General features: G+C 40.9%; 2 protein-coding genes across 4 annotated transcripts in view; one reads left to right on the top strand and one right to left on the bottom strand.

Moving 5' to 3' along the window:
- The window catches only part of MAPK6 (mitogen-activated protein kinase 6), a 35,936-nt gene extending 24,374 nt beyond the window's left edge, over nt 1–11,562 (bottom strand). The window contains exon 1 of the mRNA XM_049613627.1: nt 11,474–11,562. The gene's annotated coding sequence lies outside the window, so the exon portion shown is untranslated. The remainder of the gene's footprint in view (nt 1–11,473) is intronic.
- Nucleotides 11,563–11,718: 156 nt separating this feature from the next.
- LEO1 (LEO1 homolog, Paf1/RNA polymerase II complex component) overlaps nt 11,719–21,058 on the top strand; it is a 75,458-nt gene continuing 66,118 nt past the window's right edge. For 2 of the 3 annotated variants that reach the window (XM_049613632.1, XM_049613628.1), the window contains exon 1: nt 11,719–11,807. The gene's annotated coding sequence lies outside the window, so the exon portion shown is untranslated. Of the gene's footprint in view, nt 11,808–18,440; nt 18,600–21,058 lie in introns of those variants that run through there. The other variant, XM_049613629.1, reaches the window with a different exon arrangement.

The following is a 21,058-nucleotide window of genomic DNA, read 5'->3' as shown; positions in this document are numbered from 1 at the left end:
ATGGTAAACACACAGGTTTATCAACATGTGAAACAAGCTCACTCAGACTGAAAACAAAAACAAAAACCTTCAGCTTTGTTATAGTGCCTTTTTTGTTGCCGAGGTAGTAAGAAGGGGTTGTACCACTGAAATAGAGTCTTATATTAGTAGACAAGCAGGATTCTATAGGAAGCCATTAGCCCATGTGATAGCAAGTAGGTATCATGAAGATATGGGAGACCTTGACATTATTCTGATTATTCTTCAGTTCATCCTAGCAGGCTCTATGGCATTTAACATCAAAGCTTTCCAGACTGCACATCAAACATAACTGCTGTCATTTTTCAGCTAACCCTGGTGAGGGTATGAAGAAGGCCATGCAAAACACTTTTGGACTCTCATCAAATGGACAGAACCACATACTTCATTGGAGAATAATACCCAATTAAAAAAAAAAAATGAATCAGAATGGCATGTAACTTTCCTGGAATATCCTTCCTGGTTTGTTTCTCATTTTCTCCAAGGCTGAACAAGCTTACAAGATTAAAAAGCACAGTGTAAGTTTCCTGTCAGATTCACACTAACGTTTGGCACTACTGAAAAATTCCTGTCTGGGTTCACTAAGCCCATATTAAAAGGGGGTAAAAAATGAATTAAAGAGATCTGACATCTAGTTCAGGATTCAAGGCTAAATTAGCTGTGTATCAAAGTAGTCCACATTTCTAGGCCTCAGTTCCTCATCAGGAAAATGATGTAGCTAAACTACATGACTACTACAGCCTCTTCCAGCTCTAAAATTTTATAATTTTTTTAAGTTTATTTATCTTTTTTGAGAGACAGTGTGAGTGGGGGAGGGGCAGAGAAAGGGAGAGAGAAAATCCCAATCAGGCTCTGTGCTGCCAGTGCAAAGCCCAATGCAGGGCTCGAACCCATGAAACCGTGATATCATTCCTTGAGCCAAAATCAAGAGCTGGATAATTAACCAACTGAGCCACCCAGGTACAACCAAAGTTTTATAATTTTAAAGAAAGGTTCAGGATTTCCACTTCTGATTGGAATGCAGAAAATTACAAGACTCTATTACTCTCACCCTATAAACCACAATAAGTTGGATAAGCTACAATATTGCAGTTTTTAAAAAAACTCAACAGGAAATCTAAAGATGCAAAGAAATCTAAATTCTAAAAAAATTTTTTTAATATTTATTTTTGAGACAGAGAGAGAGAGAGAGAGAGCGCGCGCACGCAAGCAGGGGGAGGGGCAAAGAGAGACACAGAATCCAAAGCAAGCTCCAGACTCTGAGATGTTAGCACACAGCCTAACACAGGACTCGAACCCACGAACTGTGAGATCATGACCTGAGCTGAAGTAGGTCGCTTAACTGACTGAGCCATCCAGGTGCCCCAAAGAAATCTAAATAAATTCTAGAAAACATTAAGCCCTTCATAAAAGAAGGACCATGGCATAACTATTCTCATTCCTGGCAAAGTAAATAATTTACCACTAACAAAACTGAGAAGAAACCAACCAAATTTATAACCAACTTTAATAGCTACATGTGGTTTCAGCAAACAGATTAGAATTCAGAGGAGGCCCAGCTTCAAGTCCCACCCGCCAACTCTTCCCCACAGGTCCTCACTGAGAACAAAAATCTGAGGGTAAGGCAGGAAAGCTGAGAGAGAATCTCATGAAGCATATGGGCCTCCAACACATCCAAGGCAGCTGCCCTCTGAGGGCGGTGGCGAGGGACAAGTCAGGAAGCAATGCATTCTGAGTATAAGGCAGATGTTCTCCCTAAAGCAAATAAACAGGGCAAAAACACAAAGTACAGAAAACCTGAAGTGGTACCAGAAAGCAAAGAAATGTCCAAGCAGTCCCACGAGCTAACAGCTAGGCTGAACAGATTCAGAAAGCTGACAGGGTAGAAATATATGAAGAGATAGTCAACAAAGACTTTCCAAAACTGACAAAAGACACCTACTCACAGACTCAACAACTCAATGCAAGGCAAGCAGGATAAATATAAAGAAATTCATACCTAGGCAGATCATAGCCAAATTGTTGAAAATGGAGGAGGAGGAAAAAAAAAAAAAGAGCTCCTCTTAAAAGCAACCAGGTAAAAAAGAGTTAAATATATTAAGAGAAGAATGAATAGGATGGCTGATTTATCACTAGAAATGATGAAAGCCAGAAGACAACCTAACGTCATCTTTCAAGTGCCAAAAAAAAAAAAAAAAAAAAAAAGGAAATATTAACCCAGAATTCTGTATCTAGGGAAATACATTTCAAAAGTGAAGATGAAATACAGACATTTTCAAAGAGACAAAAGTGACAAGAATTGGTCTCCCTCAGACTTTTGCTAAAAAAATGCTAAAAGTTCTTGGGCTGAAGGAAAATGACAACAAATGGAAGCTGCAGAAAGGAACAAAATCTCCGGAAGGGGTAAATAACTGGAGAATATAAAAAATCTTAAAACAAAACAAAAAACATCTACATGTTTAAATGTCTTTAAGAGATTACTGATTTAAAGCAAAAATAATAATGTATCATGGGGTTTACAGCACATGTAGAAATAAATTTTAAGACAACAAGAGCACAAAGTGCTGGAAAGGGGTGAACTGAATCATGCAATTTTAAGGTTTACAGAATTGGTGAAATAATTTATAATATTTTAAAAAGACTGTGATAACTAGTAAAAGGCTCACAGGTTATCCTTAAACACCTTCTTCCTTTTTGGTCATTATGTTTACTTAATAACATGTCCATCAATGGAGAGTAAAAGGAAGGGAAAAAAGGAAAACTAAATAAATCAACAACTGCAAGTAATGACTTAGTTTGTCAAGAGGTTCTTTTATACTTTTACATCAATCATAATATAAACCAATACATTAAACGTTACAGATTCATTGGTAATTCCGAAAGAAATGGAAATTAACCATGTTAATCAAGATATACATATTTTCATTGAAATAACAAACTTGATTAAGAATGTATTATGTGGCAACTATTGTACTGGACATATACTCTTATACTAAATCCTAACAAGGCTGTAAAATGGATTTTATGACCTTTATTTCAGACAATTTAAATAATGCATTCAACATCACACATCAATGAAAGAGCCATGATTTGAATCTCAGGTTGCAAACTAAAGCCCATGACCTTCTCTCAAATAATAATGCTTTTTTTTTTTTTACTGACCAGTAAACACTCCCCCACCTCTTACAGAGTACAATATATTTCCTACAGACAGGACACTCTTCTGTATAACCAAAAAGTAATCAAGATCAGGAAATTAACACTGGTATAATACTACTATCGAATACTCAGATCCCATTTAAGTTTCTGCAATTATACCAATAATGTACTTGAGAGCTAAAGGACCCAGGCCAGAATCACATGTTACATTGACAACACAATCTTTAATGTAGTTTTCCCTTTTAGAAGCTTAAAGGAATCAAACATTTTCTATAGTCCACAAAAATTTAATTTACTGAGTACCTGGCATGTGTCAGGCACTATTTGATGGTACAGTGCATATTAAGACAGTTAAGGTTCTTCTACTTCCAAAGAGTTTACAATCTAGTTTACAATCTAGTGAGGACAGATTAACAAAGAAATAACATAACTCCAGATTTATCTAAGTGCTATGATTGAGTGTCTGGGAAATGGCCATCTAAGAAGCTGAAATCTAAATAAGACGGTACCAGCATTGCTATGAGATGGGAGCAGAGCATTCCAAGCAGAAAAAACAGCAAATACAACCTAAAGAAGGAAAGAACGTGGTATTTTGGAGGAAAGGATGGCAGTGTAGCCACAGCATCCTGAGCAAAGAGAGGGGGGAGTGATGTGGAGTTAAAACTAGACAAGTAGAAAAATAACACATGAGGCTCTGAATTTTACAGTAAGCACAAAGGAAAGCTATGAAGGATTTAAGCAAACAACTGGCACAGTTTCATTTACATTTTAAAAAGATGAATTCTGGCTACTGGTAGGAGAATGGACTGAAGATAATAGAGTGAAAGTAGAACCAGTTAAAAGCTATTTTCAGTAGGCCAAGTGAGGTGATGGTGGCTAAAACTAGGATGGTAGCAATCAAGATGTAAAATAGGAGAGAGATTCAAACAATATTCTGGAGACTAAGAGAATCTGGTGATGGATTAGACATGGGGGGTAAGGGAAAGAGGATTTAAGGACAACACCTAGGTGCCAATTACTGAGATGGGGAAGACTGGAAGAATAATAATATGGGAAAAAGTTCTATTTTGGATATGTTAAGCCTATTTACATAGTGTCTGTTTAGGTAACTGAGTGGTAGTATCAGGTACACACTGGATAATGTCTGGAGCTCAGGTGAGAAGTCTAAATGTAAATCTGAGAATTATCCACAGTAGACAGTACTTAAGTTGAATGAGTCGACCAGCTGGGAAAAGACTTTAGAAAGGGTTGGGGGAGGCCCAGAACTAAACTCTGGGATATGCCAATATGTGGAGGCAGGTAGAGGACAGAAGCCTGTAAAAAATTTTAACAAGGTGTGAGGTAGCAGAAAAACAAGAATATATGTCTCATAAGCTAAGAAAAGCAGGTGAATATGCAGAAAACAGTAGTCAACTATATTGAATTCTATTACAAGATCCGGTAAGATGAATTTGGTAAATCAAAAGTCACTGGTATCTTGATTAGAGCAATTTCATGGGGTTGAGATGGTGACAGAAGCCAGTCTAGAGCAGGCTGAGGAGCAAAGAGGAGAGAGCACACAAAGACAACCCCTGAAATTTTGCTTCAAAGACAATCAGAGAAATGAGAAATTAGACAGTAGCTAGAGGAGAATGTGCAATCAATCAGGAGAGGGTATGTAACAGATTTCTATAGACATACTGTCCAATATGGTAGCCAATCAGCCACATATGGCTACTGAACAAATGAAATATGGTTAGAAGGCTGAGAAACTGATAGTTTTTCCTCAATAAATTTTTATTTAAATAGCCACATGTGGCCAGTGGCTACCACATTAGATAGTTCAGAGCACATTTATGTACTAATAAAGACGATCCAGTAGAAAGGGAAAAATTCATGATACAACCAAGAGATGAGTCCATAAGAAGTCAAGAGAAGGAAAGCAGAGCTCAAGTGGAAGAATCTACAAGGGATATGACACGAGTGAAGCAAAGCATGAAGTTACAGCAACCAGTGGAAACCAGTAAAATCTAAAATTACACTATGTCTTAAGCCTGGTTGAAATCTTAAGCATAAGACTAAATTACAGAAGGCCATAAAAGCTAACCAGGAGGTCTTAGGAAGGCAATTTGTATTTACTAAGTATGTATTAAGCGCGAGGCATTTTCTAAGTGACAAATTATTTCTGCTACTCAGAACTAGTACCTTGCAAATCTTATTTTACAAACAAAAGTACTGATACTCTGAGAGAGAAAACAACTTCACTGAAATCATATACATAGTAAATGTGAAGATCTGGACACTGGCCAGTCTGATTTACCTTAGGGTTAGTTCTTCCCTGTGCCTAATGTGCGAAGTTAAGAATCAATCAATGTTTCTGCACCTGGAAATAATATAAAAAATGGCAGGGGTGCCTAGGTGGCTCAGTCGGTTAAGCATCTCTTTATTTTGGCTCAGGGTATGATCTCGTGGCTTCTGAGTTCAAGCCCCATATCGGGCACTCTGCTGTCAGTGCATGAACCCCTTTCAGACCCTCTGTCACCCTCTCTCTCTGCCTCTCCCCCACTTTCTTGCGCTCGTGCTCTCTCTCTCTCAATAATAAATAAAACATTTTTTAAAAATGGCAGATCAATCTGGCAGCTATCAACAAGTGCCAACAAGCCTGGAGGTACTAGACCAGAGGCAAAAACTATCCCCTCGATACTATCTACAAGATAATTAAGGCACATTTATTTAACAACTATTTTTAATTTTTTAATGTTTATTATTTTTGAGCAAGAGAGACAGGGTGTGACCGGGAGAGAGGCAGAGAGAGAGGCACAGAATCCAAAGTAGGCTCCAGGCTCTGAGCTGTCAGCCCAGAGCCCGATGCTGGGCTCAAACTCAGAACCGTAAGATCCTGACCTGAGTCGAAGTCAGACACTTAACTGACTGAGCCACCCAGACGCCCCTTTAATTTTTTTAATCTGAGTGAAAATATCTTTATTAAGACAAACAGGAAAACATACATTCTTGCAACTTACATTATCTACTAAATACAACAGTATCAATCAGAAAACTGGCAGTACTTTATATTAACTACTAAAATCATATCTGGGTATAATGGAAAAGCAAGCAGTTAGAAACCATCTTTCCAATTTGTAAATGAAGAAGGAAATTATTTTTTAATATTTATTTATTTTGAGAGAGTGAGCGAGTGGTGTGGTGGGGGAGGCAGACAGGGAGAGAATCCCAAGCAGGCTCTATGCTGCCAGCACACAGCCCTACGCGGGCGGGGCTCAATCTCAGGAACAGTGAGATCATGACCTGAACTGAAATCAAGAGTTGGCTGCTTAACCAAGTGAGCCATCCAGGTGCCCCAAGAAGGAAATTATTAAACTGAGCCTAATCAGTTATTAAATTACACCTTAGATTATTTTAAATTTGGTACTGGCAAAAATCATCTAGATCTGCACTGTCCAATATGGTAGCCACTAGCTACACGCAGCTATTTAAATATAATTAAAACAGGGGCGGCTGGGTGGCTCAGTCGGTTGAGTGTCCGACTTCGGCTCAGGTCATGATCTCATAGTTCGTGAGTTCAAGCCCCGTGCTGACAGCTCAGAGCCTGGAGCCTGCTTCAGATTCTGTGTCTCCCTCTCTCTCCGCCCCTCCCCTGTCTGTGCTTTGTCTCTCTCTCTCTCAAAAATAGACATTAAAAATAAATAAATAAAATTAAGTTAAACATTCAGTTCCTCAGGTGCACTAGGCATCATAAAGTGCTCAACAGTTACATGTGGCTAGTGGCTACCTCACTGGACAACAAAGAATACAACACTTCCATCATCACAGAAAGTTCTATTGAACAGTGATCAATTAGAGCTTCAATTTCCCTTTTGACTTTTTTCAGGAGACCCAATAAAAGGAGCAACTCAGAAAACCTGAATTTTCCAAATCAGTCACTAACCAGTTAAGCAACTAAATATACATCATTTAGCAGAGCTTCTAGAAATGAGTGTGCATTTGAATCACCTAAGAGTCCTGTGAAAATGTAGATTCCAATTCAGTAGGCCTTGGGATGGGGTGGAGAACTCTGCACTAACAAATTTCTGGGTGATGTTAATACTGCTGGTTCAGAAATAACACTGAGTACTAAGATGTTAGTTCTCTCTGGGCCTCGGGTTCCTCAGCTATCATGTACCTGGGGTAAGAAAATGGCCATGACTCCTCTGTAAACGCTAATATTTTATAGTTGATACAGAATTAAATGCAGAGATTTCATTCTCAGCAGAGGAAGTTTCTTCCCTGAAGTATTCTAACAAACAACTTTTGTGCTACCATTTTTTTCCCATGAAATGACATACTAACTTTAAATGAAAATCAATGGAAAAATCTGATTTGCTATATAAACGTTCAATCTGTGTACACTTTTAAATCCTTAAATAGATTTAAAGGGCTGACATGTATGAAAGACAAACCTTTTAAGAACCATCAGCGGGGCACACTATATTTTCTAAATACACAGCTTATGGAAGAAAAAACTTGATGCTGGACTCAGCCCATACCACTGTTACCTTAAAAGCATCAGCTCCACATGAAAAGCCAACTCCCTGGGAAAAGCCATTAACTACAATAACACTATGTTGTTTTGTTTTTGTAAAGTTTCAGTCAGGTCTCTGAGCAATAATACTGACCAAAATCCCCATACCACTAGCAAGCTACAGAGTAATGTTAACAGCCCACAAAACAGGCTGAAGGAGCTGACACAGGGCAGCCAACAATGCCACAAAGAACTTATTTTGAGACATCTATTTTAACAGGAGTCCTAGAGTAACACATGGTTCAAATGGGCAATGCGAACAAGGAACTGGACCGCAGAGGTGTGGCTCACCGTTTCATAAGGATCTCATGGAAAGGAGACAGGCTAAGGTATCCAGTTTGTTCATAAATTCTGAATTATGAATGACAGGTAATTATCTATACTCTTAAAAAGATAATTACTGCGGGGGGGGGGGGAGCGCAGTCAGTTAAGCATCTTACTCTTGATCTCAGCTCAGGTCATGATCTCATGTGAGTTAGAGCCCCACATCGGGCTCTGTGCTGATGGCACAGAGCCTGCTTAGGATTCGGTCTCTCCTGCTCTCTCTGCCCTGCCCCTGCTTGTGCACCCACTTGTTCTCTCAAAATAAATAAATATACTTAAAAAAATTTTTTTTAAACCTGGAAATACAACATGTTCAACCTCTAGGTGATAGGATGTTTTGAAAATATACGATACTTTTACATTTGTATTTTTAAACTTCCTTTAGTGGGAAATACAAAGTTTAAATTAAACTTCATTAAACTTCTGTATAAATCATGGAAGGATCTTCCAAAATCTTTCCAAAGATTTAATTCACATTAACAATACACCTTACTACCTGCAAAACTCTTCAAATAAATCACTTTGAGAAGAAAACCTAGGGGATGGGGAGTTTTTCTTCTCACTTTTAAAACAAACTGCTATTCTCCTCAATCTTTTTCCCCCCTCAGTCTTATTTTAAGCCAACCTGCTAAATGGTGGCTTTAAAAACTCTGTCAAAATATCTTGTTACCAAATTTCAGTTCGAGTCCTAAATTTGGAAACTTACATTCTGCTGGTCTTTAAAAAAAAGACTGATGAGGGGTGCCTGGCTGGCTCAGTCAGTGGAGCATGGGACTCCTGACCTCAGGGTTGTGAATTCGAGCCCCATATTGGGTGTAGAGACTACTTAAAAATTAAAAATAATTAAAAATAAACTTGGGGGGAAAAAGCACTGATGAAAAAGTGCCTATAACAACACCTACTTCAAGTTGTCTTTATTAAAACAGAAAATTCATGTAGATCAGGAGAAAGCACTATGTATAATTCTATCAGAGTGAAATGCTCATGTTCAGAGCTATATCCGATTAATATTTCTGCACCTTTACATTTATTTAAACTAATTTCTACATATTAAAGATAACTTTTAAATTACCAATGAGAACATAAGGTTAATTTCTACCCATACCACAAAAGTTCTGTTTTTAAATAATCCTTAACAAATCTCTCAATAAGGGAAGAACTGCTGGTATCAAACGTTTAATCATAGCAACTGACCAGCAATTAATTTTACCTCTCAACAAACGTTACAAAATTCCACCTGTAGGTTATATGACCTTCTTTTAAAATGCAATTTAAGAAGCCATTACTCTTAGAGAAACTGTGGCTCCTCTTGAGAGAATTATGATGTGGACAGAAACATTTTAGCCCTATCATTTAAAAAAATACAGTGTATAAAAAAAAAAAGGGCCACGTAGCAGTCCGTGGGCAGTATGAGTCATCATCCAACTCAAAACTTGCCACACTTCTAAGCTTCCTCCTACCAGACCCCATCCCCTTCAGTAATGTACCCTGAGTCAGCAAACCTTACTATTTTGTCAGTTATGAATTCTCACGATGCTTAAATGAATTTATGCAAAACACTGCAACACATTTAGTACTAACACTTGTCATGAGAACATGTGCTGTTTCTATCGCAAAATTAACTCATCTTCAAATCAATCTTCTTCAGATTCTTTCTTAATCACAAAGAGTAGCCAAACACTACATTTAATCCTCTTTTGCAAGTAAATGAACTCCAAAATATGGTCATATATAAAGGTTTTTATAAACAATTCCCTATTTCCCAGAGATTTTTTTTTTTTTTTTTTGCTTAACAGTAACATCTAAATAATAAAACATGTCCTGCTCAAATCTGGCATATTTCCTAGATGACTACAATTACTGAATTTAGAACACCAATAAGCAATTTTACAAGTTTCACCAGGCAATTCTTACTAAGTGATGTAACATATATATGTGAAAGGACTTTACACTCCTTGGCACACTGCAAGCAAGCCCTTCATAAACGTGTTTGAACAACGACTTGTTAGAGAGGTTAGAAATTCTTCCACCCAGTTCAAAATTACTTTTCACACATTAAAACCTGACATTTCTAAGAAGAAACTCTAGAAGCCGTTCCTTTTCAGGGCCAGGCCCTGTTTGGACCCTACATTCTTCCTGTCAGATTACTCTTTCCATCTCAGTTTCCCAACGCTTAAGGGAGAATATATCCAATCAGAACTTTAAAACAGAACAAGGCTAGAAGAAACAAGCAATCAGAAAATTACACTGAAGCTGTCTGAGCTCCATTTTGTCCCCCGTTAATTTTTTTCCCTTGACAAATCATCTTGCATCGTTAAAAAAGTTAATACTGACTTTTAAGAGCATTTTTAGCACTGAAGAAAACAACACGAATTTTGCTGCAAACGCAATAAAGCTTCTAATTCCACCACTTCATTGGATGTTTGCCAATGAGCAAGCAAAAGATAAATAAAACAGGAAAGGAATCAAAAAGATCCTGCTTCACAGAGCTCCCACCTAACACCTGAACCAGTTGAGTCTCGCTAAGCCAAGGAACAAAGGAGGCTAGAAGACCTTTACTTTTCAACGCACCTCACTAAATCAGATAAAAACGCACAGCCAAGTGAAGAGGCCCTTTTCAGTGAACTGACAAAACAAGTTTCCATTTGGGTACTTTCAAAGACCAATGCTCCAAGTCCCGAACGCAGCTAAGGAAAGGCTGCAGTGGGGGGGGGAAGAAATTAGGAATTCCGACTCGGACAAGTTTTCTGTACCTCATTTACAGCTACAACTCAAAACTTAGGCAGAAGACTTCGGGGCTCTGAGACCAGCCGGGTGAGTGGTGCACGCTACGCAATTCGCCGAGTCCACTGGAGACTTTGCCCGGCCGGAGTCAGCTGAGGCCGAGTCACCGGAGTGGGATGGGGGAGGAGACGCGGGAGCATTTCGAAGGCAGCGTGCCAAGAAGGCGAGACTCCGCGCCACCTCACGCTCCCCGGGCCGCCCATCCCGGCCGCCGCCCCTCGCCGTCGCTCGCCGCCCGGGGCGGGCTTCGAACCCGCGGAGCCCGGCGCGGGTGGCGATGCCGCAGCGGAGCAGCGGGGCCCCGGGGCCGGCGGGCGCGGCCGGGCCCGGCAGCCAGCGAGGGGCGTGCCGGGTGGGAGGGGCGCGTGGGGCGGTCTGCCGGCCCCACGCGGGGACCCCGGCCCGCCGCCCGCCGGCTCGCGCGGGGACGCGCCGGCCAGGCCCGAGCGGGCGGGCCGGCGGGCGGGAGGGCCGGAGACGGAACAAAAGCGCCTTTGTTGAGCGGCGGCCGCCGGAGGGTCACACACAATGGAGGAAGGAGCCGGCTCCGCCGCCGCCGGCGGGCCCGCCGCGGCGCCCTCCAGAGCCGCCCCGCCGGCGCGCCCCGCACACGTACACACACACACTCACGGGACTTCTCCGGCTCATCGAGGGAGTGCGGGGCCCGCGGACAGCCCCCAATGTCGGCTCAGGTCTCCGGCTGTGCTGGCGGCAGCGGCGTCTCCGAGGCTCTCGCTTTGCCGCAGTCGCCGCCATGTAACCCCGACCCGCGAGAGAGGGCGAGGGAGAGGGGGCGGGGTATCCATGAGCCACGCCCCCTCGCGTCACAGGCTCAGTCCACGGGTTCCCCCGCCCCCGCTCGGCCCGGAGCGCCTGCACGCGCCGGAATTTCCAACGCTGGTGACTGGGTTCCGCGCGCTGCGGGGGCGGCGGGAGAGGCACGCGGTGTCATCAGCCACCTCAGGTGGGCTGGGCTGGGCCGGGGGCTGGGTGGGAGGTGGGCAGACGGGCCCTCTGTGCTCTGCCCTTGCCACATCACTATAGCACAAAGTGACCAAACTCCTTGCTAGTGTTTATTTGCTCACCTACTACGGGCAAGCCACTGGGCCATCCGAGAGGAGTGAGCCTTAGCCCGTGTGCTTAGGGATGGGCCGGGAAACAAGAAAGCCTGGGCCTGAAGACAGGTTGGCTAGAAGATAGCAGCCTGAGTACGAAGCCGACACTGTTAGCGGCTAAAAGCTAAGAAGGTCATTAATTCTGCCTGAGGGTATGGAGGAGGGCTTCTAAGTGAGGTCGCCACGGGTGATCTTTCATCTGGACCAGAAGGAGCAGATATAACCAGAGGAGGCTCAGCTGGATCTGAAGGAGATATAACCAGAGGAGACGAGGGGGAGGGTGTTGTTGCGTTGGGAACAGCAAGAGAGCTAAAACAGGAAGGAGAGCACCTGGCTTGTTGCTGAGCTGGGACTAGGCCTGAATCAGAATTTGGGAAGGGGTGTACTGTGAGATGTAGTGGGAAATGTAGATTGGTGCCTTCTTGGGACTACTTGGATGAAAGCAAACTTAATTTTATTTACCATGACTTATTTGGTCCAAGGAGCCTTTCCAGCATTTATGGGAAATTTATGTAGTTATTTATCAATTTAGAGACACGGGTCAGCACATTTTTTCAATGACTTAATAATTCCTGGTGAGGACCAAACGTTTGGTAGCCCCTTAACCATTATTATGCCCATCTTCAAGCTTGAGGCAAATAACCACTTTAAATATCACATAGTAGCTTGAAGTTAAGTGGTTGGGATAGAGCTGGTGTGTTCTATATGTTTTATATTTAAAACAGTATCATCTGAGTACCAGGTGTGAAGAGGTTGAGTAGATAAAACCAAGAGAAAGGGGGAGCCTGTTTCCAACTGCAAGATTTTGTGGATGCAGTCTCTCTGCAACAAGAGCTCCTTAGGTGTGACCATTACACATCCCTCCTGCCCCGGCAATAGGATACCCTCAGATCCCTGAGACACCCTTCCTTCCTTGTCCATCAATGTTTGATCACCAGCAGGAGATAGGAGGAAAACAAATAAATACTGCTTTTCCCTTGAGAGCTTGTAATGTAGTGTCAACTCCTGACGTCCAGCAAAGACAACCAAAAGAACCTGTTGATCAAAGCCAAGTTTATTGCTTACAACAGTAAGTGATACCACTATGTTGATAGTCTTAGCATCTCAAAAAGGGACATCATGCGTAGAATAGTTCTAAGATTCAGGGCATCTGGTTTAAGACAAGTCTTTTCAATGAAAGCATGATTGAGACTGGACTGAATTTATAATATCATTCAGGACGATTACAGGGAGGGGAGAGTTTTGAAGGGAGCCTAGAAGAGTAAACAATTGTTTGACAAATCCAAGAGTAATCTGTTGAGGAGCAGGCTGTTTATCCTGACGAAGGCTAGTTCAGTCAATAGTCTGTTGTTCAGATAAATGGACTTTGAGGAAATTCCTGAAACCGCAGTTAAGTTATTTGCAACTTCATCTTCTTGGGCAAGAATTTCTTGGAATTGAAGTCAAGTTTCTGTGAATGGTGGAGTTGTAAAGGCATGTTAATGTCATCGGTCTTCGTTCTCAATCCTATTGTGTGGCTGTAAATAGTTTCAGTTCTCAGTAGTTTTTCAAACTGAAGGCTATGATCCAGTAGTGAGTAGTGAAGTGATTTTGGTGGATTATGACTTGCATTTTTTCTTGTGGAAATAGAATAAAAAACTAGAGAGCATTGCCCATAATAAATGGTAAATACTGTTTTGTGAAACTTATGTTTCCATTATCTACTATATTTCAACAAATCTGAAATGTCATTAATCATGACATGCCATTATTTTATGTACTATTAAGAAAGTGAAAACAACACAAGTGAAAACTCTTATCAAAATATGATACTCTATTGCTGCATCCTGGTTTTAGAAATATTAACACAGAAGACCTATTTTCTTTTCATTGTTATTTTTGAGAGACAGAGACAGAGCACGAGCCAGGGAGGGGCAGAGAGAGAGGAAGACACAGAATCGGAAGCAGGCTCCAGGCTCTGAGCTGTCAGCACAGAGCCGACGTGGGGCTAGAACCCATGAACCGTGAGATCATGACCTGAGCCGAAGTTGGACACTCAACCGACTGAGCCACCCAGGCTCCCCTAGAAGACTTATTTCTTAAAATTGATGAAATAAAGTATATATAAATGAGCCAATTGGATAACAGTGTAAAATGTATTTCTACTTATCTCTCATTATTGCTATGAACTATGCTGTTGTCAAAAGAGTCTGAAAGCCACTGTTGTAGTGGAGTCATGCAGGAGAGGATCGAGTAAGTACACCATAAAGCAGCATGAGATGATTACTTCCAGAACAGAAATGCAAATTACCTGCTCTTATTGGAAAGAACAATTAATGAGGACATCAGGAAAGCTTCAACTGGAAGAGGGAATATCTGAGCCTGGGCGTGATTCCATCAGGAAGGATCAGGGAAAAAATTTCTGAATGAGAGAGCAAAATGTACAAAGGCATGAATGTGCCAGGCACACTTTGGAAGTAGAAGAAATCTGACAGGCCTAGGGGAATGCAGACAAGTTAGCACCAGACTGAGAAGGCCTTGTTTGGATGCCAAAACTTTTGGATTTATGTTAAAGGCAGTAGGAGAGGCACTTAGATGATACAACGAGTACTTTAGAAAGGTAATTCTGCCATAAATGGGAAAGGTGGGTTAGATGAACAAGAAATTAGAGACAGGGAGAAGGTAGGAGAATCTATTGCTTTTTCTGCCCTGCATCCTTAATCTGGTAACAATACTCTGATGCCCTCTAAGGGCCACTCTTTACTGGGTAAGTCAGAATTCTGTCACAGTGACGGAAAACCCAATCCAAACTCTGGTTTAAACATGAGAGAAAAAGAAAGAGAGAGAATGTGTCTCTAGTGGGCACAGAAAGGGAATGATGATACAAGTGATAGTCTTGGGGCAGAATCAGCGGGAGTTGGTGAATGCTTAGATGAGTGAAGGGTAAGTCTCTAGTCACCCAGTTGCCCTCACTTCACCTGTTTGAATTTAAATTCCCTCATTAGACTACTTGTTTTATCTTTTTCCAACTCAATTACTATCTTCCTATTAAGATAAACTGCCAGTATCATGATTTGCAAGATGGAGGGCAAAACAGATTTTAAAAATACAGACCACTAAGCTTGATGCCAAACCCTGGAAATTTCCTAATATAAATCACAGAACACAGTGTGTTAGGGAAAATGTAACTATTAGTAGGAGTCATGGAGTCTTTTCAAGTAAATCATTACAAAGAAATACCACTTCCTTTCTTGATAGGATTATTACATTATTGAACAAATGTGTTGGTCATTTCAAAAAGTCAAGATACCTTTAGGTTGGGATGAGAGGATATGGGTTTATATTATTGCAGAGAAACGTTGATTGGAAGAATGCTGATTAATGGAGTGACACAAATCTTGAAGCCTTGCGTTCTCAAAAACAGCAATACACATTTTTCTTCCCCTTTTGCCCAGTCCTGAGTAATGTTTTTGTCAATGTTTTGAATTAAGATACTTAGCAAATTTAAGAACTCAGATCAGAATATGATAGACGACAGAATAATTATTCAAAATCATGGTTTTTACAGAAAGAGATGACATTTAACTGTAGTAAATATAAAGTATAGCCTCTTTGTTCAGAAAAGTCATTTGGAAAGGACCAGGACTTGGGAGATTCAGCTTGACTTGATAATATAGGGGTAAGTCACAGATACTCATGCGGTATGAGCAATCATAAAAAAATAATAATGACATGATGTAAATTGTGTTAAAGTGATACACCCAGCATTCAAATCACAGGGGTATCAGACCTATGCTGTTGAGCTCAGAATTTCTGAACTTTTTGTGTTCAAATATAGATATCACATAAAAAGAACTACCATACATAACAAATTAGGATTCTTTCAGAAGAGACATCCAAGAAAAGTGTGGAAATCTTATACTCTGAAAAACAGATGAGGGAATTGGGTCTATTTAACCTGCAGAAAAGAGATCTGCTAAAGGGTTGTTATGCAGAGGAAAGAGTAGATGTGTTTCGTGTTGCTTTGGAGTTCAGATCTAAACCATCAGGAGGGCTATTTCCAAGAGGAAAATTTTGGCTCAGTATAAGAAAGGACAGTTTTGGATATTGGAACTGAACCATAGTGGACAGGACTTCCTGGTGAAGTGCGGTGCTACATTGCCGGAAGCATTCAATCAGAAAACAATGGCCACCTGTCAGGGTGCTATAAAAGGAAATGAGGAAGGAGGGGCCTGCAGAGATGTGTAACATCCAAGGTCTTCTCTAACTTGAAGCTTCTATGTATCTATGTTTATACTCTTAATTTAAAATGATTGCTCTCTTAGACATGGTTTCTAAAAGAACACATTGTAATTTGATTTGTAAATAACTTTCCACTGAAGAAACGCATTGCCAAGTACAGTTGATTCTTTGTTCATGGTAGCTTTGTTCTATAAAGTCACCAAGAACACTGAATTAGTGACTGCTGAGCCATTGCTTCTAGGGGAAATAACAGGATTAGGATCCTGCAAAACTCTGGTCTCAAGATTTTTGCCAATCAGTCATTGTATAATTTTGTGTTCTGTGTGTTTCTATTTAAAGACACCTAATTTAATATATATTGTTGATTCTTTAACATTAAACTCATGGCCAAAAGCACTATAACTCATGCTAAATGAAGAATATCTAACATATAATCTCTGAAAGGCATATTACACCTTTCTTATACTTAGGGACACTCGCCAGCACATCAGTATTATTCTTAGGGACCATTTTAAACAGCTAAATCGCCACCACCACCAACAACAACAAAACAAAAAAATATGGCACTAAATAGACCACAGAAAAGACACTTGCTTATAGTATGAGAGTTGATACAAGAAGGTAGACTACTGCCTTGTTCAACCTCTATGGAAACGTAGACATAAGGCAACAAATTTTTCACCACTCTTTGCATAACCACAAATGACTGAAAATGCTGAGTATTGATTTTGCTTTTCTTGTGTTATTAGTGGATTGGCATCTGGTTTACAGTGTACAGTCTTTGGGACAAATAAATTGAAGCAAGTAGTCAAGTTTGCAAACAGAATCTGCGAGTAACGAGAATTGACTATAGTTAAAAATTATGAAGAAACTGTCTTCAGTCAAAATACATTAAAACTGTATGTAAAGTTCATTAAGAGGCAGATCAGTTGAATGCTTTTATGAGGTGGGAGACACCTATAAAGGAAAATCAAAGATCCTACATTTAACTTGATGGGACAACAAAGAGCTTACCCCTTGGGAGAATGGTAATAGCATCATTTGTCAAATTCCTACCAAGCAGCCTGTTTCGGGTAAACACTTTATAAACATTATATCATTCTCTTAGGCTATGATAAATGGGATTTTGTAGAAAAGCTGCAGTAAGTAAGCTACTTAAATTTTTTTAGATAAAGCCAGGCTTTCTGTGCAATAAAATTACTTTCTGAAACAAAAATTTGTACACTTCTTGAATAATGGTTATGTAACTAAACATTTAAGTGTACTGGGAAATACCTATTGGAGTAATTTTGAGAATAATCCGGGCTTCTGCCACATAACCACTGTAAATAGAAAGAATAGACATGATTTCTTTCTGCCCATCCACAGGGACTGATAAATATTTTCAACTGTGGGGACAAAGCAGCTTTCACTGTACAAGGTCATTCCCTTCCCTTTTGCATTCCAAAATAGACAAGCTATCTGTCACTTGGGAAAGAAGGTAATTACTATCTGTAACTCTAAGTAAACTTGTGTGGAAGATTTGTTTACATTCAGCATTCTGAGTACTCAAGTTATCAACTAGTATGTAGTATGATTTAGTAGGTCTGCCTTCCACAATCCCATCTCCCACCTTCTGTTTGACAAATATTTTGCCAGCTGGCAGTTGCCACTACTCAGACACCCTCCCCTGAAAATGTTATCATCCCTATAGATCCAGACCCACCTCTGGGGTCTTGACTGAAGCCATCACCATCTCTAACAATGCCCTAGGTATGGTGTCCTGAAACAAAAATAGCGAGGCCCTCAGGAGGCCTAAGATCCATCTGCCCACCCTGGGTGGCTCTATCTTTGTGAATGCCCGTGTTAGGCTGCCAAAGGCCTCTCCCCACCTCCCCCAACCTCACCCCCACGCCTCCCATACTCAGGGTGTTATACAGGACCCCACATTCAGAAAGACTATGCTTGTTTTAATACTCTACTGTTGCCATCTTGAAATTCCTAATAATTTTATCCTCCTTTTCTTAGTTTTTTATTTTTTGAGAGAGGGAGAGAGAGTACACACGTGTGTGTGTGAGCTGGAGAGGGGCAGGGAGAGAGAGTAAGAGAGAGAATCCCAGGCAGGCTCCTTGCTGGCAGTATAGAGCAGGTCTCAGGGTTTGATCTCACAAATCAGATTGTGAGATTGTGACCTGAGCCAAAATCAAGAGTCAGATGCTTAACTGACTGGGCCACCCAGGCACCCCAGCTAATAATTTTATCTTTGAACTTCTGTTTTATAGTGCAGTTGATGGGACAATGGAGCATGCATGTGAGTAAGAGAAGCAATATGCACGTCCACTGTTCCTTGCTGCCCCATTCACAGAGAGCATTCTCCATGCCCCACAAGCACAGAATACTCATGGACCCACACTGTGCTGGAGTTCAGTGAAACAAAGCCAGTGAGTACAGGGGGTGTTATGCCCACAGCCGAGTAAGTGGAGGGGGCTGATAACTCCAAAAGGCCATGCTTTCCATTGAAACCAGAACTTGCTGGGGCGCCTGGGTGGCTCAGTCGGTTGAGCGTCCGACTTCAGCTCAGGTCACGATCTCGCGGTCCGTGAGTTCGAGCCCCGCGTCAGGCTCTGGGCTGATGGCTCGGAGCCTGGAGCCTGCTTCCGATTCTGTGTCTCCCTCTCTCTCTGCCCCTGCCCCGTTCATGCTCTGTCTCTCTCTGTCTCAAAAATAAATAAATGGTAAAAAAAAAAAAATTAAAAAAAAAAAAAAAAAAGAAACCAGAACTTGCTTTGAAACCAGAAAGAAGGCAATGGCATTCTAAGAAACACAAAAGACCAAGGAACCCTATTGTACCCTCTCTTGTGTTTCTTCCCTGTATTAGCCAACCACTTATGCTGAAAACATTTCCTTTTCCTTTCAGTCCTTTCTTCCTCCTCATGAAGGCAAAGGTAGACAGTCCTGGCAGAATGTGTATCAAGAAGTGAAATAATAATGGTTAAGTTAGTTTTCTGCGGTGTTCCACTGCTTTGGTAAGAACAAAATATATATGCATGTATGAGCTACGAAACAAATTGTGTCATTTTGGTGACTTCACATAGGAGTTAAATGCTCTTGTATTTCGAACTGGCATTGTTTATGGCAATATAAAAATTAATTGTGAAATCCATGCTAATAACAAAATATTTCCTTAGCACGATATTAAACAGTTATAATAAACTGTCTATCTAAATTTAAAACACCAGGACAAGTCGAGAGAGACCAGAAGGAAAGAAAAAACCTTTATGTTTTAGTACCTTTAGCTGCATTTGTTTTTTTTCTTTTTGAACAAGGGACCCCAGAAATTATGTGTCTGGCTTTGATACAAAAGAATGCCAGCAGCCCTACCCTGAAAGGGGAAAGACTCCCTACCTAATGCCACTCCCCTCACTGGTGGGCTTAGGGCAGGAGAGGTGAGAGACTATCTGTGCCAGGTGGATAAGACATTCCAGTCTGCCACAGAGCCCAGCCACCCACACTAGGAGCTGCATTTCCTGCAGTAAACACACTGGCTTCATTACTCATGGAGGTAGGAAGTGGGGGAGGAAGGAAGACCTTGTTCAGCTGCTGGGGCCCATTTTCCCCATGGAAACAATGCCATGGTGTCCATTCTTCTCACAGAGTGGCATATGTGCTAAGTGGGCTCCTATGAGTGGGCCTGAGAACCTAACCCAGGTTTGTCACATTGTTTCTCTGAGGAAAGTGCATTTTCAGTTTCAAACAACCAAGTTAGAAATCAACTTTGGGGAACACATCTTGGTCATACAGGAGCTGTCTGTACCTTCCTCGCTCAGAAATGCTCACCACAGACAAGGATGGTGTCTGTCAAAACCTAGGTAAGCATTAAAGAGAAGGTTTATATTAAAAGTAAGAACTTTATCCTCTCGGTGGGATGAGGAGTCCAGTCCTTCAGATGTGTAGCTTGAAGAAGTTGATTGTAGGTTCACCAGGGATGATTGGTCTCTGGCAACCAACACACGCCTACCAAACCCAAGAAACTGTGTACTGCAAACCAGATGCCAATCTACTAAGAACTCGAGAAAAACTGTGCCCAGTTGGACTAAAGATCTGTCTAGTCTGGTATTCTCTAATGATGGTTGTGAACCTCTGTTCTATTCATTGTGAACTCTAGTGTTGAGCATAGGCCCTGAATTTAATGTTCTCTCAATAAATGTTGAAAATGAAGTGGGGTTGCCTGGCTGCCTCAGTCGGTAGAGCATGTGACTCTTAATGTCAGGGTCATAAGTTCAAGTCCCACATTGGCCATGGAGCCTACTTTAAAAAAAAATTGGGGTACCTGGGTGGCTCAGTCGGTTAAGCTTCCGACTCTTGATTTCATTTCAGGTCATGATCTCATGGTTCACGGGTTGGAGCCCTCTGTTGGACTCTGCACTCACAGTATGGAGCCTGCTTGGGATTCTCTGTCACTCCCTCTCTCTCTGCCCCTCCCCTGCCTCCCTCTCCCTCTCTCTCAAAATAAATAAATAAATGTCAAAAAAAAATTATAAACAACACAGATGTTTAAAAAAAGAAAATGAAGTATTTTTTAATATTGTAATTGCTCTCTATGACATAAAATTCAGAAAGGTAAGGATTTCCTCCAAATATCCACTTATTTAATAATTTTTTTAAAGCAACTTTCTTCGCAGGGAATCTGATTATTTTAGTTCCCCTTTATTACAACCTTATGTATCTACCAGGCTCTCTTTTTAAGGGTTTGGGGCAGAATTAGGTGCATGATTCCAGGTATTCATTATCATTATGTCAAATGTAGGATAAAACAATGTTTCCAGTTTTATTTTCCACATTCTTAGCACCAAGAGCTAGCATCATTCTATATGACTTTAGGAAACAGTCAACAATAACT

The sequence above is a fragment of the Panthera uncia genome, assembly GCF_023721935.1.
Source record: "Panthera uncia isolate 11264 chromosome B3 unlocalized genomic scaffold, Puncia_PCG_1.0 HiC_scaffold_1, whole genome shotgun sequence".
Lineage (NCBI taxonomy): Eukaryota > Metazoa > Chordata > Mammalia > Carnivora > Felidae > Panthera > Panthera uncia.
Note: the sequence above shows the minus strand (reverse complement) of the source record. Positions and strands in the feature narration are given on the sequence as shown.